Genomic DNA, 20153 nt, shown 5'->3' on the forward strand with positions numbered 1-20153 from the left:
TGAAAGCACGCTGCAAAATGCTCAAGTGGATGCTAACCAGCTATTTAAATGTAAAGCAGCAAGCTCATTGGCTGTGTATGCAACATCAACCAATCAGCATTTGCCAAATCATTTAACGCTGTGAATATCATCAGTTACATAATGAACCCATCAACCTGTGCCATCTGGAGTTTCATGAAAGAACTGGGCATTTATTATTAACATCATGATTTTCTGTGAAGCGCTATACAAATAAATTGATATGTTAAACAGGTTTTCATTTGTCACAGAACCAAAGCCACCTCCGAGCATGTTCTGGGTATGAGCAGGTCAGAGCTAACCATTTTAGTGCAGCTTTTATTCAACATTGCATTTTTATTCAAAATTTAGACGTGCGCAGAATGTTTTTAATTCTGCATAGTAAAGAATCTTATTTTCAGTCTTACATGCCATGTCATTCTCCGTCCCTCTCTCTCTCTGTCCTGTTCTGTTCTGTTTTCACCTTGTCAGAGGACTGGGCTGAGATCTGATCTCTTCATATGCATTATTGATTCACAACTCTTCTCTCACACTGACCAGAGCTCACAATGTCCTTTATCTCCTCCTCCCCTCTCTCTCTCTCTGCATATTTACTCACTCGCTCATTCACTCACTCACTAATTTTTGATTTCTAGATCCAAACATTCAGTCATCCTTGCAAACAGACTTCTGAGGGGAGACTTTGTATTATCTTTAATTAAATGCCAGATATCGTAAAATGAAACAAATGCATTAAGAAAGAATTATATAAATATATAGTTTCAAATCAAACAGAGATTACGAAATATCAAAGCTCATCAAAGCAAATCTTTTCATAACTATATAAGATAAGCTTTAATACTTTTCAGTCTCATGTACATACCTAATAATAATAATAATAATTATTATTATTTTTAATTTTAATTTTATTTTATTATTATGTTTTATGTTAGACTGAATATCCATGTATCTCCAGTCTACTAGATAATAATAATAATAATAATAATAATCGTGATTGATGTTGGTTATCTTAACAGCTATTTTCTTTGGGGCTTCTGTCTGAAGAAAGACAGAAATCTCCAAACATGTTTTGATGACATGCTTAGAATCAGAAATAAAATCTGAGAACAATAGTAACATAAATTGATCATCTTCAACTAAATAAACAAACAAACAAGCTTTTTTTCAGCCTGGTCAAGCTAATTTTCATTTCCATGTTTAATACGAAAAGCGAGTGGCTCTTAAGTAAAAGGTGGGACTTTCATTGCTACAGCCTGTATGTTGAGCCATACATGTATTTATTTTTTTTCTATACATATTTCTATACATCCTCCTTCTTATATGGTCCCTGATGTAACACCACACTTGTGTATTATTGGCTATTTTATACCTGTCCATCAAAAAGTCCATCGCCACCCGATCAGCTGAAGCACATGACACAAAGTTCAATGAAATCCATATTCCTTCCATCTCATAAGTGACCTCATATGCCTCACTCTGAGCCCTTCTTCTTGACGTAGTAGCGCAAAGTCCTCTTCTATCTTCTATACCACTCTTCACCAGTGTTTCCACTTCTCTCCTCCCACAAGCCTTGCTGTTCTGCTGTCTTAGACACCTGCGCCGGGGTGAAAGCTCTCCCACATGTTCACGTCCCATCCCATCCCTTCTCGGTCTGTCCTCGCTGACCCAAAACTCTCTTTTTCTCTTCCCGTTTCAAACACTCACTCTGGAGGTACAAGCGTGGCGTGCGCAGGCCGAGTAATGTCTGTGTTTGCACGTGTAACTAAGAGAGCAAAAGTGAATGAAAGATTAGGAAAGATAAAGAGGAGGAGGGCAGAGGTGAGACAGAGGAGAGGATGAAAGAAGGATGAGGATGAGAGAGGGAGATGAGAGGGTTCGAGAGCAGAGTGGGGAAGAAGAGGAAGAGTGGGTTGCTATTTTTACAGCTCTCTACAGGGAGCCCCTGTGGCGTACCTCTATCCATCTTAACACCGTGCACACACTGAGACACTGAGAGAGCACAGATACTCTGTTTGTATTTGCTCGTTCTCTCTCTCTTCTCACCCTCTTTACTGCGTCCTGATCCCTGCACACCACGCATGCCACAGGGTTAAAACTGTTACACTCCGCTGCTCTCTCATCTCTTTGCCTATCTGTTCTATTTTCCCTGCTTTGACTGTATTCACAGCGTTCTTTGCTGTTGCATGTCTGCATTTTTTGTCCTTGTCCTAATTGTTTTTTTTATTTATTTGTTTGTTTGTTCACTGAGGGAAATGTTTTTGACTCATCCTTATGTTTAGGGTTGAGTCATAATGCATAAGTCATAAAATAAAATTTGTGCTAGAGACATGAATTAAACCTCATGTGGCTTGTTGAGGAAAGGTATGCTATTACTTTTCCAAGTAATAGATCTCAAATGCTGTATTTAAAATCATTTTAGTGAGAATATTTACTGCATTCAATGTAGAAGTTCTGGATCGTTTTATAAATATGCATGTGTGTAGTACAGTGGTTCTCAACCTTATTGGCTCAATTATGTACTAGAATTATGAGTGCTGTTTGTTTTATTTTTTATTTTATTTTAGTAAAACACTATTTTGAGATTTATAAGATTCAAGATTTTGGTTCTGTATGTTTTTCATTAAAACAAATAGATATAGAAGGGGAAAAGAAATATGAAACCATTCAAAAGTTTATTTTATTTACTTATTTATTTTTTTGAAAGAAGTCGCTTATGCTCATCAAGGCTGAATTTATTTGATCAAAAATACAGTAAAAATTTTAATATTGTGAAATACCATTACAATTTAAAATAATTGTTTTCTATTTTATAAATACTTTATTGTACATTTTATTCCTGTGAAGATAACATTTTCATCAGCCATTATTCCAGTCTTGAGTATCACATGATCATTCAGAAGTTATTTCCTTATTTTATTTTATTTGCTAATTTGCTTTATTTATTTATTTGGAACCTGCAATACTTTTTTTCAGGATACTTTGAATAAAAAGTTAAAAAGAACAGCATTTAATCAAAATAGAAACATTTTGTAACAATATACAGTACACTACCATTCAAAACTTTGGGGTCAGTACTTTTTTTTATTTTTATTAATACTTAAGGATGTACTGTAATACATTTTTTTTTTTTTTTTTAATGAAGATTTTTATTTTTACAAAAGATTTCTATTTTGAATAAATGCTGTTCATGTAATAATCATGTGACTTTTAACAGCAGTCATATTTCCCAGTTGGCCTCATGAGACAATAATGCATCCACAAGATTCTGACATAATGATTTTCACATACTATGTAGTGGGAAAGTAGGTTTATGTAGGTTATGTTTTAACACACTGAATTTATTTTTATTTATTTGTGTTTTCTTTCTCTTCTCTGTTCACTTGATTCACCTTCATCTTTATGTGGTAGAAGAGTAATGGAACAATCTGACGGTCACATCCAGACTGACCATGAGCCAAGAGCATTTGAATTAAGATTTACAAAAGCACTCTCTGAACCCGCCGTATGTGTTTCTCTCCTCCCTGCCGTCTACACAAACATCGGTGCTTGCTTTTTCCTGTCACAAGCAATTAATCTGCCCATTGCTTACATTTATTGATCCGGCTGAGATAAGCAATGTAATCTATTCAGTTTTCCAAAGAGGCAGATTTAATGAATGATTTCAACTCATGTTTGCAGGCATGTAGGAGGCATGGGGAAATCAATCCCTATGTTAATGTGCTGCCCTGTTCCGGGAAGAATCCCGGGGCTGGTGCCAGCCTGCACTTGGACAAACGGTGAATGCACCATCAGGAATGAGGATCAGCGTTCTTCTTGAGACACTTAGAGGGTGTTAGGAACACCACCGAGGCCAGACCCAAACTGCTGAATTGATCATCTTTAGCAGGAAGAAGGGAAGGAAGTGTTTTGATCTGGTGGGGCTTTGTGAGAGTGCAGTGGGGATCTGGGCAAGTGCCATGAGTGTGAGCTGCTGTGAGCCTATCTGCCACATCCAGACCACTCTAGACGCTGCTTAGATTATGATCCTTCTGTTATCCCTTCTTCAGAATGCTGCGCCTCTTGTCTGTCCACTGTATTACACTTATCCCATTAGCCCATCTTAAACTCATCCCATTATTAATCTCTCGCTCTCTCTCTCTCTCTCACCATGTTAAGCTAAATACGAGTGATATTTTATTATTTAAAGCAATATTAGATTTCTACAAGATTCAAATGATTGTATTAAAGTTTTATATATATATATATATATATATATTAAAATCATTGTTGAAATCATTCGTTTTGAAAAAAAATATTGTAAAATATTGAATTTATAAAAGTTGTAAATATTAAAGTATGAAGCCATGTTTAAATATGATAATTTTTTATTAAAACAATAATGGAATTATTTATAATAATATATATATATATATATATATATATATATATATATATATATATATATAATTTGGAATTGTTATATTAAATTATTATATTTTATGAAATAATTATAAATTTGTTCATGTTATGAAAAATGAACAATATTGAAAATACAAAGATTGGAATTAAGTATGAAGCTAAATATTCTTAATATTTTATTGAAGCTTTATTAGATTTCTACAAGATTCTTTTCACATTGTTGTATTAAATTAGTATACTTCATGAAAGCATTGTTAAAGTAATTTCATTTGTTCATAAAATGTTATTGTTATATTATATATAATTGTGAGATATTGAAAATATAAAAATGATCATGAAGTGTGATGAAGCCAATATTCTTTTTTCAAATTATTATATTAAATTCATTATACTTTTTAAATCATTAAGTAATTTGTTAATGTTATTGACAATGTTAAATAATTGTGAAATATTGTAAACATAAAAATAGTAAATAATGAAGTAAAGCTTTGAAACACTAAATATGGTTAATATTTTATTATTTAAAGCAATATTAATGCAAAGTTCATATATATATACACACACTGTATGATTTAAAATATTTTAAGCGGTTTCATTTATACATATTGTTACATATATTTCATTGTTTCAATGTGTTATATACATCTAGTTAAAAAAAAAAAAATAATAATTAATTTAAAAATATTCCAAATTGATGCACTCTTAACAATACATATAATACAGTGAATACAAACATAGTTGTTTTGATTGCTTTTTAAAGGAGAGAATATGTCGAGTATCTACTTGTGTGCATGTATTTGTGTAATGATGAAGAGCTGCTGATAGCTGACATTTCTGATTAGTGGATTTGCTCATACTTCAGATTTCATTATCACCCCAGCACTGACTGATCAACACAGCACTCATCACTCTGTGTTTATCACATGCTGCTGTGCTGGCACATAGGTGTAAATATGCTGGCAATAATAGGCCTGTCTGCATAGAGATATGATACACTCCAGCACCCATGATGACACACGCAAACCCGCAGAGGGCAGTTGTCACTGCAGACTAGGCTTTATATCATTCACTCTCTTTGTGTGTGTGCATGCGTGTGCTTCTGTGAGTACCTGCCATTCCGTTAAGTAGATCTGACGTGACTTTCAGCAAAGGTGCATGGACGTGTGTATGACTAATAGTTTAGTCATACACATTTTTCAGCCTAGCGATAAAGAAGCACATTATGTTAATGATGAGACTTAAGATCTTGAATTTTCTGTGAAAAATGTAATTGTGTCTTTATCTTTAGTAAAACTGACATTGTATTGGATTAGCCGCATTTGAAGTGGTTTTGCAGTAGCCAGTACACAAACACACACACACACACACACACACACACACACACACACACACACACCTGTGACCGGCATCAGCTTAATTCTGTATTTATGTCTGTTTTACAGCATTATCACTTACATTTATGAGGAAGCCATATTTTACATGGTGGAAGAATGCTTATTGTGATTATTATAGTGAAAATTTTATTTTAAACCTTGTTGCTTTTATCATATTATTGTTGCCATTTCATACATGCAGCGAACCACCTAAGGTCATCCAGTTTAAGAGGATTACTACACTGTAAAAAATAACAAGTTGATTCAACTTAAAATAATTTGTAACCTGGCTGCCTTAAAATGTTGTGTTAAATAAGCTAAAAAACTTTTGTTGTTTAAACATATGTTGGAGTTCCTTAAACCTATAATTAATAGTTGGGTTAACAAAGGTGAAGCTGAATCAACTTTATACTTTGTCTAACCAACAAGTTATTAAGTTAGCCCAACAAGACAAGACAGTTGTGCTAACCTGAATCCAAGTTGAAACAACATAAAATTAGTCAGACCAACAAACGTTTAGTTGTTTAAACTAAGCATTTTGTTGAATAAACTTATAATCATAAGTTGTGCAAACTAAATAAAAATTGGCTAAACTGAGCATCTTGTTGAGTTAACGTATTTTTTTTTAAGGCAGCCAGGTAACTTTTTCGAGAATAGTTCATCTTACTTGTAATGTTAAGTTCATTCAACTGGCTGAACTATGTAATTTGCCCGCACAACAAGTTTCTATTTTCTAACAGTACTTCAGAAAAATGGCTCATGGACATTGAAGAACATGCAGAATGCTATTTTATTTGATTTCAAAATTGACAGTATCCTACTTAGCATTATTGTGTTTGAATTAAAACATCCTATCTTTAAAAAACATAGATGAACACTGACATTTAATTTCTTTGGAACAATTGCAGTAAATATCTACATTCCTTTCACTAATGCACATTTAATCAAAAGAACAGATGAGTAATTCTGAAATTTTCCATTTCAATATAAGTCAGAAGTCAGAACATGCATCAAAGTGCATTCAAAATTTTAAAAAGAGATGCCATAACATGGCAAAAAAATGTGAGTTGAACAAAGTGCAAAAACCAATCAAAAAGCCTACTTTTTGCAGAGTAGCATGTTTCGTAGCCTGTAAACACGTGAAGAACAGCTACTCCCACCAATGTTCGTGCAAAGTTTTGAGAACATCAGAACTGTACTGTGTTTTGTTAATGATGTAAAGACCCATCAGGAGCACAAATGCTTTTGGGACATCACAGATATCGATAGCGACAAGACGCTCTTCCAAAATGATAGCAACGTCATTGGTTTATTTTGGAAGCACCTCCCATTGCTCCTCCTCAGTCACAACCAAGATGCCCATGTCATCTCAATTCATGATATGGCTGAAAAAAACAACAAAAAATAAGAAATTCTTTACATACAATTATAAAAATTTAATCAATATAGAATACTACTGTACATTACTTCAACTACAGTAATACATTCTGTTAAAAATATTAAATAACAACAAGCAGCAATAAAGAGGCTAAGTAAAAAAAAATATATAAATTGCAAATTACATGAGCATGGCTAGGCGTATCAGACCAACTGCAACAAGTACTGCTATTTCAAGAATATAAGGGTGCTTTAACACTAGCACTTTTGGTGCGCACCTATTTTAACGATATCTTTACTACCTTTAAGATCTTGAAGGTCTTAACAACATGAGGACGAGTAATTAAAAATAATTTTTATTTTTGGGTGAACTATCCCTTTAACTGTGAAATAACCTTTAAACATGAATCCCCTATAAAATTACATTTTAGTTACTCTGGGTTTAAAAAGTTTCCTGCCACATACAGAATATAGAAATGACAGAATTACAGGAAAAAAAAATAAATAAATCTAATGTAAAATGACATTAAAAATTAAATTTTATGAATCACCAAGTACCACAATTTCAGCCAAAAATGTTCTACTGAAGAAAAAAAAAAAAAAAGTCACCTACACCTTGCAAATTTTCATTTTAGGGTGAACTATCCCTTTAACACTATGTTGGCTTTATTTTAGTATTGTGACATTGTGTATCATGACATACAGTAAGTGCTGTGTACTATATTAAAAACTTACGTGTTATAACTGCAGATAAACAAGATTTATTTTTCTACTATCGGGACCACATCACTGCAGATTGATAGTGCTCATTTTGGTCACCGACAACAACTAAAATGCCAACAGACTTGTCCTTGATGAATTCCTCTTGAGAACCTGTGTGCTTTAATAAAAACAAAGGGAAGCGTTAAAATATGCCTTACAATATTAACAGTCACAGACTCCAATAAATATGTGCACTTATAAAGTAAATACATTTATTTACAATTTGTCCAGGCTCTACAATGTGACAGTCATTCCCATTGTGTCTGCATAGCACTTTGATGGATACAACTGCAGAAGGACTTGCTGAGGTCCATCCACAAGAATTATGTGCTGATCTTTAGTCATTGCAGAGTATCATGAACATGGAAAATATAGAAACATGTTACAACACTATAAATAAAAATAAATAATCTTGACAGAGAAAGTCAAATGTCATTGCTAGTTTACGTTTCAATTACCAAAACCATATTTTACAATCCAGAAAAGGCTTTTAAATTACATAACACAGGAAATTAGAACAAAACAACAGAAAAGCTAATTTTACACATTTGTGATTATCCTTATCACGGGGCTTTTTATACAAGATACTGTATATGCCATTATTACTTTTCAAACCTCCAATTTTTTAACCGACCGTATATTCACACAGCGTTGCGATGGGTTCCGGTGAGGCACTTCTATACTTTAACTGAAAGAAGAGTTTGTACCGTTAGAACCTCATTTGAACCAAGATTATGTCAGACAAATGCACGCTCTCGCTCTCCAAACGAACTCTGAGAGGTGCTCGTTCATTTCACTTACAACGTGCAGAAAAATGACAGTTCAAGCAGTAATCTTGTTTATTTCCCCTAATTTTAATCATTCATAAGTAGGGTTGGGTACCGTTCACATTTGAACCGGTACGGTACCGGTATCGGTACCTGAAATTCGGTACCGGTACCCAACGGTACCTTTTTTCGGTACTTTACTCTCTGTGTAATAACAAAAACATTTATTTCAGTGAAAAAATAAGTCCAAAACTCTCAATTTCAACATTTTGAACAATAGGGCCCTACAATTTCTTCCAGAAATTCTTTTTATTTTTTCTGATAATCAAATGAAGGCATGAAACATTTATTTATTTTTAATCAAATGAAAATGAAACCCTTTTATTTTTTGGCAAACAAACAGGTTTACTGTTAATATTAATACATGGTAGAAAAATTGTGTGAATATTCCTTTAAAAAAGTTTTAATAATAATTGTATTTTTTCTACAATTAAGTGGTTAATGTGGTTGTAATAATTATTTGGTAACACTTTATTTTAGGGTCTCTTAGCTAGTTGCTTATTAGCATGCATATTACTACAATATTAGCCATTTATTAGTACTAATTAAGCACATATTAATGTCTTATTCTACATGGCCTTATTCTACATCCCTAATCCTACCCAATAACTAAACTTAACAACTACCTTACTAACTATTAATAAGCAGCCAATTAGGAATTTATTGAGGGAAAAGTCATAGTTAATGGTGAATAAGTGTTCCCATTCTAAAGTGTTACCAATTATTTTTTATCATCTAATTGTTTTATTTAAATTTGTCAGTATATGGAATATATAAAGACGTACATTATACTGTACAAAAGTAATACAAGAGTAATATATTTCTGTTACACCGCACTTTTATTTTGACAGGTTGCCGTGTAGTTTCTGTGTATACAGTATGATATGATGCTGGTTTTCTCAAATGAAACGGTAAAATTCTCATGAAGTGACTGACAGCCTGTAAGTTCATGTGTTCATGTTGTGAGATGCAGAGGCCGAAAATCACCGCGAGTTCATGTGTGCTTCAGTATTAAACAAAACCGCGTCTCCGCCATTCATACATACCGAGGCTAACGGAACATGCAGGATTCATATTTAAACCGTCTTTTTGCGTTTTAATATTCACATACACTATCGCGATTCGAATTAAGTGACAGACATTCTTTTTATTCATCCAAAATTATGAATTCCGTGGCATTCCGCGCTATAGAGTAAATTCCGTTTATATGAATGGACTCCGCCATCCTGTCCGCGTCATGTGACCCTAGAAATGTAAGCACACTTCAGAACATTTCGGTTTGTCCTGTGTGTTGAGTTTTAAAGAGTTGCAGGTGTGACAAGTCACAGGGTCTCTCTCTCTCGTATGCGCCCAAATGCGTTATAAGGTGCGAAATTTGGTACCGAATGATTTAATGTGAATCGATATTCGGTAGTACCGACGCAATTCGGTCCGTACCCTTAAAAGTACCGAGTTCGGTACCCAACCCTATTCATAAGGTCATTTTTTTAAATTCCCGCCGTTCTAAATCCACACAGTTGTTCGTCGCGCTCCGTCTCGTGCTCTGTTTGAACAGTCTCTAATGCAGCACTGGGCTCAAATAATACATACCAAATAGTATATTCTCCAGATAAGTTCAGCTCAGTACAGCATGGGAGAATATTTAGTTTAATAATTATATGAAAAATATTGTGGAACCGCGTGTATTTTGAGGCTTAAGACGAGTGTCACGAAACTAACGCTGGTATCCATTTAACTACAAAATGCGATGCTTTAAACCATACTTGTACTATTCTTAGACAACATACGTAATTGTACGCATGTTAAACCAATAAATACAAATATTTACTTACCAAAAGTGTTGGTTTGAAAATATTTTCAAGCTCTGTGGAGAAGCTCATCAAGATGGCTGACCAACGTCTTCTTTCTGCAAGTCTTCACGTGATCTCGCGATAAGTGACGTGATATCGTTATTAAATTGATTCAACACATTTTTTTTTAAGTTGAGGGTGCAAATGGCTAGTTTTGTCAACTTGCGAACTAGTTGAGACAGTGACAATTTAAAATTTTAAGTTGAATGAACAAACTAATAAACTGCAAGTTGAGTCAACTTAAAAACATTAATTGAAACAACTAAACTGCAAAATACTTTTTTACAGTGTACTTCACCTTCTTCCATTAATCATATAACGTTACCCTGTAAGTAAGCAATAAGGTACGAGAGGCCGTGCTGTATCGTGAATAAATCACGGCTGAAGGGCGTTGTTAGGCACGACGCGAAGCGGAGAATCATACCTGAAACAGAAAACTAATAAATTCAGTAATATTCCCTCCTCACTTCAGAAACTGCAGTCTTTCACTCAGACGCGCGCCGCACACACATCTCCGCATGAGAAGCGTTTATTTAGACGGGCGGGTTCTCAAAATTAAAGATGAAAGATGCAACATAACGCCAGCAGGGGTCACTCATGCTTCATTAAATAAATAACAGACAGTTAATTCTGCCGAAATGCATAATACATTAAACAGTTTTGATGCTATTGATTGTTTATGTTGCTAAGGGTGTTGCTCAGTGATACACAGAACGGTTTGGTGAAGCGGTCATAGCCGTGCTGTATCATGAATAAAACACAGCTGCCGACCAATCAGAATCGAGGAATGGAACTAACCGTTTTATAACAATATTTAAATAACTGTAAAATGTCTCCTCTTGTGGCTTATTGCTTTATTAAACATGCCGTATTCCTGTTGCATTATTTGCAAGTTATCTTTCACGTTTTTCCATTTTTACCATGTTTACTGAACACATATTTAGGTCAAATTAAAAAGGAGCTCATGAAGTTGCTTTTCTTATTAAAGCTTCGCTGTGACTTCTTTCAGGAAACAGAATAAATGGAACACTTGCCATTGAAACCTCTTCTGTGGAATTAACATGTGAGGGTGCAAAGAGCTGGAATCTTTGCATTGAAAGTAAACCTTCACAGCACACTTCATAGCTCACAAGCACTTGGCTTCGAGATGAAAAGATGCTTGTTGTCAGGTATTCCTGTACGTATGAATTGGGCTTTGAAAGTACAAGTTGTAATCTAAAAAGGTTGAGTATGTTTATTCTTGCACTCCTGCAGATGACGTTTGTATGTGTGGAGGAAGTGCACAGATGCACAGCAGGAGGTGGGACAAGGAAAGTGAATTGTTTTTATGTTATATGTTATGTTTTCGTAAGATTCCATTACGAAATTCCAAGCATTGTTGTGATTCTCGTGGCTTTATTTATTTTTATTTATTTATTTATTTATTTATTAAAACTATTTTTTTTATTCAAAATTGATTGTCTTGTTCTTATTAATTAAGGATAATAGATTATTATTTAAATAAAATAAAATAATAAAAACATTTTTAATAATAAATATAACTTAAAATAATTTGTAAAAAGTAAATACACTTGATAAATTAATAAATTCCATGGTAACACTTTACAATAAGGTTTATTAGTTAACATTAGTTAACAACATTAGTAAACATGAACTAAGAATGAACAATACTTCTGCAGCATTTATTAATCTTAGTTAATGTTACTTTCAGCATTTACTAATGCATTATTAAAATCATGAGTTGTGCTTGTTAACATTAGTTAATGCACTGTGAACTAACATGAATAATCAATGAACAACTGTATTTTCATTAACTAACATTAACAAAGATTAATAAATAGTGTAATACATGCATTGTTCATTGTTTGTTCATGTTAGTTAATACATTAACTAATGTTAAGAAATGACACCTTATTGTAAAGTGTTACCAATTCCATAAATAATAATACAATAAATTAATTAATTAATAATGAATACAATAAATAAATAAAATAAAAACAAATATTTAAAAAATAAGAATATATTCATGAATAATAAAAGTATAATATAATATAGTAGTATAATTAATAGAAGGATAATTATTAATTATTAAAATGTAAAGCTTTACGCTTTGCCCTGGTGCATTAGGGAAAGATGACAAAAACCATATGAAAGGGCCTTTATTCATGTCCTTTAGCCTTCTGCAGATCTGTTAACAGGGTTTACACATGCTGTACGACTAAATGAGAGATCAGTGCACATTGAATTTGCCAGGTTATTTTATTGATGGTAACCTGATCTCCGGTGGGCCCCTGCACTCCGACACTTTGTCTATACTAATCTGATCAGTCTTTACGAACACCCACATTCCAATAAACACACACGTACACAAACATCTGTAGCGTCTCATGGCATATGCGGGTGTGTGTGGTCTGAAGAAGAGCCAGAGTTGACAGGTCCCAGGTGCCCAGGGTTGGGTCTACAGGCCCTAGAGAGTTGGAGAATGGCACCTCTCCACAAGGTTCAGCTGTTCTTTCGCCATGCCTGAGGCCCAGCAAAGATTTCTTTGATGGGCAGAGACAGACACCTGCGGGTCCTGCACCCACAGGACCTCTGGATGTCTGACGCATTCATAGCGCCAAAATCACTCACCTGACACACCTCAGGCTGCCAGTGTTTGACAGTGATGCGCACACAAATAAATAACAATATAAACACACACACAGGTTTATATAGATGGTGCTGTGTCTTTGCAGTGCACATGCACTGAACATGTTCCTTGGTTCGCATACGAGAAAAGTGGGTTTGAATTTGAATTCTAGCATTCTTTCACCCTTTCAGCGAAAATACAGTAACACTTTATTTTAAGGTCATTGTTACTCATGTTACATGTACTTACTATCGGTGTTGTGGAAAGTTACTTTTAAAAGTAATGCATTACAATATTGCGTTACTCCCTAAAAAAGTAACTAATTACGTTACTTAGTTACTTTTTATGGAAAGTAATGTGTTATGTTACTTTTGCGTTACTTTCACATTACTTTTTAAATGTGAGCAGGGCTTGATTGTTTTTAATATTTATAGCAAATGTAAAAGCCCTTTCACACCAAAAACTTTAATGAATAAACCTCAGGTTGAAGGAAAAGTAAATTCACGTCTGTACAGTAGAACACAGGAGAAGAAGGTTCAACACTCTTCAGCAATAACACCCCCTCTCCAGCAATAACTAGGTTACTTTACTAGTTACTTGAAAAAAGTAATCTGATTATGTAACTCTTGTTACTTGTAATGCGTTACCCCCAACACTGCTTACTATTATAATAACAAATTGTGACCCATGCTGACAAAATGAGATGGAATGTGCATGGTCTAATTTTGAGCTACAGGCTAAAGAAGTGAAAATCGCGAGCGTGCGATCTCCCATATAAAGTACAATATTGCGAAATATGTTTTGGCAAGATTCACACAAACATAATGTTATGTCTTACATTCTTACATGAACGTTTAGTTAATGGTTGGGGAAAAATATGATGTGTAACATTACTGTAGGTCTTAATATAGATCTGTCTCAATGTTAATCATACATTAAAAGAAAAGACGGAATGTTTATTTGCATCTTTGTTCTTATTTTTAATAACAAAAATAAAATAAAAATAGCTATATTGAGATTAATAATATGGTAATTATTATAAAAAATAATATGGTAATTATTATTAAAAAAAAAGAATTGCTAAATATATATATATATATATATATATATATATATATATATATATATATATATATATGCTACGTTGCTAGGTGATTTTGCTTTGGAATCTTCAGAAAACTTCAATTCGATTTTTCTCAAAATCAACTCTGCTGACTCTATCGCCTTCAAACCGCTTTAGCTCAGTCATTTTTTGTGCGATTGCAACAATACATATATAATTTTGAAGGTATTTCAAAGGATAATGTGAAAATAAAGGACTAATTTTAGAAAATTTGCTCATTTTGACTCATTTTGCCAGCACAGGTCACAATTATGCGTAATTGCATGCAAGTAACCCTAAGCCAAACTCTACTCCTAACTTTAACCATATAGTAAGTACATGTAGTTACTTAATAATGTGTTTTCTTGAGATAGAAGCATTAGCTTATGACTTATTGTATTAGGTTTGCCTTTTTTTAGTTGTTGATTGCTATTGTTTATTAAAACAATTTTTATTAAAAATGAATGTATTTTTCTTCCTTATTATGATTTGTTATAATAGAATATGCATTCGATATTGTATTTCTTATTTACTATGAATGTTGTTCCTACTTTTTATTAGTCGTCTTATGAATATTTTGATAAAACATTTATTTTTATTTTTGTATCTATTTCTTATTAATATTTGTTTTTATTTTATTTATTTTTTCTTATTTCTTTTGTTTCATTATTATTCATGAATAGTTCTAATTTATGTATAATTTCTTATTTTATTATTCTTCATTTCTTTACTGAAGAAAGTATTCCTTTTCTTCTCTTCTTTTTCTTCTTCAAATTTTTATGCTAACTTGAGAGACATACATATAGATGTACTCGACACAGATAAGACGGACTGATGAAGTGTTTTATGAAAGCTGTGTGTGTCCCATCAGTCCACACAGTTGGCAGCCTCACTTTCACACCCACTAGATAAAAAAACACCCACATTCAGAGGTCAATCTCTCCGTCTAATGGCAAAATTGAGCATTATATAAAGGCCTGCGCTGGATACGAACCCCTCTATAGGAACGACGGATCAAAAGCTGAGCGCTGAAAGGCCTCGTGGATGAAAGCGGCCGCTTTGTCACCGCACACACTCGGTGGCATCGGCAGCTTTTGTGTGGAGCGTGTGGGAGAGATAGAAGGCAGGAGATTGATTCAGACCTGTTGCCTTGCACCTATGCGAGGGCCATTGTGGGCACGGGAATGAGAGGCCTCCTCTGCTTAAACGCTTTGATTGAAAGCGAAGGAGCTCCTGTCAGGAAGCTGAAAGCCTGTGACTGATCTCTCTGTTGGCTGGGGGCGTGGCCAGTTTTGATTGACAGCCGCGTTTCTGTAACGGTCAGACTTCCGTTTAACATCTCAGGGGCCTGACAGAGTGAGACATTACCGCACGGCTGACATTCCCCGCTGAACGCTCTATGGGTGGCAGCTTTGTTTAGGTACAAGTCCCGTTCTAAGTGTGGCTTAGATGTGGGCGTCCTGTCTGGCTAATGTGTTATTGTGTTATGCATCAGTTTTGGCACGAACTGTCACTAAAGGATACTCAGACCCACACACACACCTCTCTTTTTCCTAATCGCAGGTGAACAGTTGGGTTGAGTCTACACTAAGTGCCTCAGCCACCCGTGTCATCGTGGCAGTCCTGTTCTCCTCGTCTCTTCTCGCATCAGACCCTAATTAGTAAATAACTCATTAGCATGAGGTGATTAATCACTCACTGGAAGGGCCTGTGGGTGACAGGCAGCTGAAATGCTGTTTGCTTATATGTGTGCGTGACTTTCATTTCTCTTAAGAGCAGTGTTAAGGAGACGACGGATACGGGTTAATGAAAGAGCAAAGGGGGAGGTATGTTCTTATCTCAAGACAAGAATTTCTTCCAAATAAGTTGAATTTGTCTAATCGTGAAGGTATGTGTGTGTGTGTGTGTCTTGCATTTTCTCTCATCATTATAATACCATGTCCTGAGGCTTCACACTAACAAAGTTTTAAGAGAGTTTTTTGGACATGAACCATCCTAATATAGGTGATATTTGAAGGTGTACTACAGTGGTACTATAAAGTACTATGCTGTTACCATGATACAAATGGTCATTTTTGGCTGGTTAGCATGGTCCAGTTAGCCCCTGGTAGCACATACCATTCATTTAACCATTCTATTAACGAACCATACATCAATGGAAAGCTTATTTATTCAGCTTTCAGGTGATGTATAAATCTCAATTTCGAAAAATTGACACTTATGACTGGTTTTGTGGTCCAGGGTCACATATTATAATATTATATTGTATTATATCAATAATGTGATTAATTAATTTATTTATTAAATTATTAAAACTTGATGGTGATTGGTGAAAATCAACGTTTTTATTCACTGTTGTATACATATGTTATGTTATATTATATATATATATATATATATATATATATATATATACATCATATGTTATTACTAAAAATAATGAATGAAATCTTTGAGTTTTGAGTTTGAGATAACTACATAATTTAAAGACATCACGTATTATGAAAAAAAAAAAGGATTTTGCAATCCTAATATGAATAGTAAATATTATATCACTATGTAATACTATATCCTAATATTTTAAACTAAACAATATTTTTTTTAATTTAATTATTTTTAGTAATTTGTCACATTCAAGGCTCATTTGATTGTCTCAAAAATAAAACTTTATCTGGAAACTGAGTGGCCATGACAGAAGAAGGGAGCATTCGGACTTGCTGGAGGTCATGCGTCAGCTGAGAAACTGACATTGTTATGATTGGGAATGCTGACAGATAGCTTTCTTCCTTGGTTTTGGTATTAACATGCCGTAGTGTTACCACCTCATACATCACTGTACCATGGTGTCACCTCAAAACTTTATTTTTAAAAGTAGAAGTATATGACCTGATTCAAACAGAGATCTGGCTTTCCTTCGAACTCCAGAGCTCTTGTGAAACCAGAGTGAGTGCTCAATGAGACGCCATTTTGAGTGACCCCATGCTCTGCACCTCCAGCAAGATCATATATTTTCCTCCTCACATATTCTCTCTCACTCTTTTTCTTTCTTGTTGCTTTGCTTTCTTGTTCAGTCTCCATCACTGAAACAGTGTCTTGCTTTCTTGTGTAACCCCCACCTTTACTTCATCTCCCTAAAGATTGGTAAGTATAAAGAAGAGTGCTATAACCTGTGTCCATGAGACAAAGACAAAGGAAGTGAAGGATAGAGATGGATTCAGAGAGACGGGGAAGAGCTGAAAGCTGCAGCCAAAGATAGTTGCACAGAGAAGTTGATTCCCCCTGTGACTCTCTCTCTCTCCTTGTTAAGGGTAGAAGCTTCATCCAGCTGCTCCATCCCTCTGGTCTCATATCATCTAGTCCTTCTGCTCCTGCTGAAGGATCCTCAATTACCGACTCATAATTCTGCCTCCTCTAATGTCACAGAAGGCCATCCATTAATCTATGTCTTAATCTGCAAGACGTCACCTCGTTCCAGGCTTTATGAGCAATAGCCTGCTAGCATTTGTGAGATATTATATGTGTGCTCGTATGGGGTTAAACCCAGTGCACACTGCGATTTTTGCCATCTGATTGTAAAAAATTCATTTCGTCAAGGAAAAATTGGTAATGTTGAATTGCTTAGTGCAAAGGTTTGCAGACTGAGCTCTGAAGAGACTCAGCGGATCTACAAAAAAAAGGACAAAATTATCATTTTTAGAGCTGTCAAAGGTAACGTGTTAACCTCAGATGTTAATGAAATATGTTTAACAGAATATTTTAACAGTTTGCTTTAGTATAATGATATTATGAAATCCAATTATTTAACTTTAGACAAAATAATTTAAGTTTGTCATTTTTGCAATATCTCACATATTTTTCCTCACATGGTATAAATTAGTTTTTATCGCACTGTTTTTATATTATTAAAATATTTAATTAACTGCCTTTATATTTCAGAAAGGGGGTTCTTTATGTATACCATACACAACATCTGTGATATTAGCTCAGTGAATTGATTGGGTTTCTGTGGTGTCGTGTCAATTTCAGAATGGTCTAGATTGGTGAGGTAAAACACCCAGGGAACACTGTTAATTTTTATTCAAGTGTTAGTTAAGTTGTATATTGTGCAGCTTGAAGTGAAATTGCATAGTCTTTGCTTTGGCATTTAACCTACAATCTCAATGGGGTCACAATATACAATCTGACAAGCAACAATCATAAAGGACACCAAAAATTACATACTGTAGTACTTCAGTGAACCAGAATGGCAAGCGAAGAATTTCTGTCTGTCACTCTTCTGAAGTCACTTTTATCTATATGTCATGGGTCAGACGAGTTATTTGTCTGTCAGGGAGCAAGAAATGGTTGGTTATGTGAAAAGAAATAGATCTGTAAAACTTCTGTATATGAAATATGAAAACCTTGATTATGAAAGATTGCATAACTATCTTAATTCCTCTCACCAGCTGTTTGTCTGTATTGATAATTCTCACTGAAGTGATGCTTTACAGCAGAAGATAGTCTGCCTCCTGTCAAATGTACATATTGTTTTTGGCTGTGTCATTCTCGTAATTGTTCAAGACTAGTTTCCCGCTGCTGTTTGCACATGATTGGCCGACTCGCGCTGTTGCCATGGCGATGCCGCCTTGAGTGACAGGCTTGGGGGCAGGTTTGGCAAATAACTACTACACAATACTAACTGGTTTCTCAATGACTTGCATATTAGTGTAAAAGTGCCTGACTAGACTGTCAGGACAACATGAACCATAATTCACCTGAAATGAGCGTTGATGTTTTTGTCTGGTTGCTAAAAGCATAGCCTGAATAAATGATGTAGCCAATAAAAATGCTTGAACCAGCCTAAGCTTGGTCTGCTGGTCTAGCTGTCTCCCATACTGGTTACTAGGCTGGTGTTTACCTCAACATCCAGATGAACATTGTCCAAAACTCCTCTAGAACCAGCCAGGTTGGGAGACCAACTAAGATCAGCAAAGCTCTAGTAAAGGTTTCTACATGCGGTTGTAGACATTCATATGAGATGCCGTTCTAAAATCGATACACAAATACCACCAGTATATATAAATGCATTGAACTGACACCAGGTTGCAATTATAGTCGGCAAGCAGGTTGCTGTAATCTCTACATATCTACATTTAGGGTAACAGCTACAATCCTTCTTTCTGCCCTTGCTCATGAGTAGAGGCGACCCAGATGTCAAAAGTGCCTAGCGCAGCGTTTTGCAAGGTACATGGGTCTCGGAGCATCGGCCATCTATTTTCCCCAAGAATATTTTTCTTGGTTGATACTTTTTCTGGGTTTTTTCATTGCTGGTAGGCTCCCCCGGGGCTTTCCAGGAAAGGTTAACTAGTCTTTTCTTAAGCTTTCACTGGATGACAAATGGCTGTGTTCAACCCACGGGCCCCTTCGCTGCCCATCCCGTACCTCCTTTAGCTCATTCACATTCACTTCCTCTCACCCTTGGCCAGAGGAAAGAGAGCGAGAGATGAATGGAGAGATGAAAGAACAGAGAGATAGTGGGATGGGTGTGATGTAAACGTAGTGTGATGGAACTCACAGGATTGTGAGAGCCGTTCCACCCTTCGTTGTCTGACCTTGTCCTGTTCTTTCTTAGCAGCCATAGATACTAGTCACTTCCAGTTCTGTTTTCAACTAAATCTAGTGCATGCGTGGAATCTCTCTTTGCTTTTATCACCACATGACCAGGGCTGGAGCAATTTGCTTGCGTGACTTTCACACCGTGTTGCCGTGGAACGGTGCCACAAATTTATTACACGCTGTTATGACCCTGTCTAGGAGGAGGCCGCTGCATACACTGGA

General features: G+C 35.0%; 1 protein-coding gene and 1 long non-coding RNA gene across 7 annotated transcripts in view; one reads left to right on the forward strand and one right to left on the reverse strand.

Annotated features, from left to right (window-relative positions):
• The window catches only part of tenm2a (teneurin transmembrane protein 2a), a 646939-nt gene that overhangs the window by 459440 nt on the left and 167346 nt on the right, over nucleotides 1–20153 (forward strand). The gene's annotated exons all lie outside the window — the stretch shown is intronic.
• LOC131553780 (uncharacterized) lies at nucleotides 6412–11362 on the reverse strand. Of its 2 annotated transcripts, none has more exons than XR_009274261.1 (3): nucleotides 10588–11362; nucleotides 7902–8616; nucleotides 6412–7174 (listed from the first exon to the last, which is right to left on the reverse strand). It is a non-coding gene; the product is annotated as an uncharacterized LOC131553780 (long non-coding RNA). The 2 variants fall into 2 exon arrangements; XR_009274260.1 differs by lacking the exon at nucleotides 10588–11362 and having other exon boundaries at nucleotides 7902–8046; nucleotides 8149–8780.

Source organism: Onychostoma macrolepis, chromosome 14 (assembly GCF_012432095.1).
Source record: "Onychostoma macrolepis isolate SWU-2019 chromosome 14, ASM1243209v1, whole genome shotgun sequence".
Taxonomy (NCBI): domain Eukaryota; kingdom Metazoa; phylum Chordata; class Actinopteri; order Cypriniformes; family Cyprinidae; genus Onychostoma; species Onychostoma macrolepis.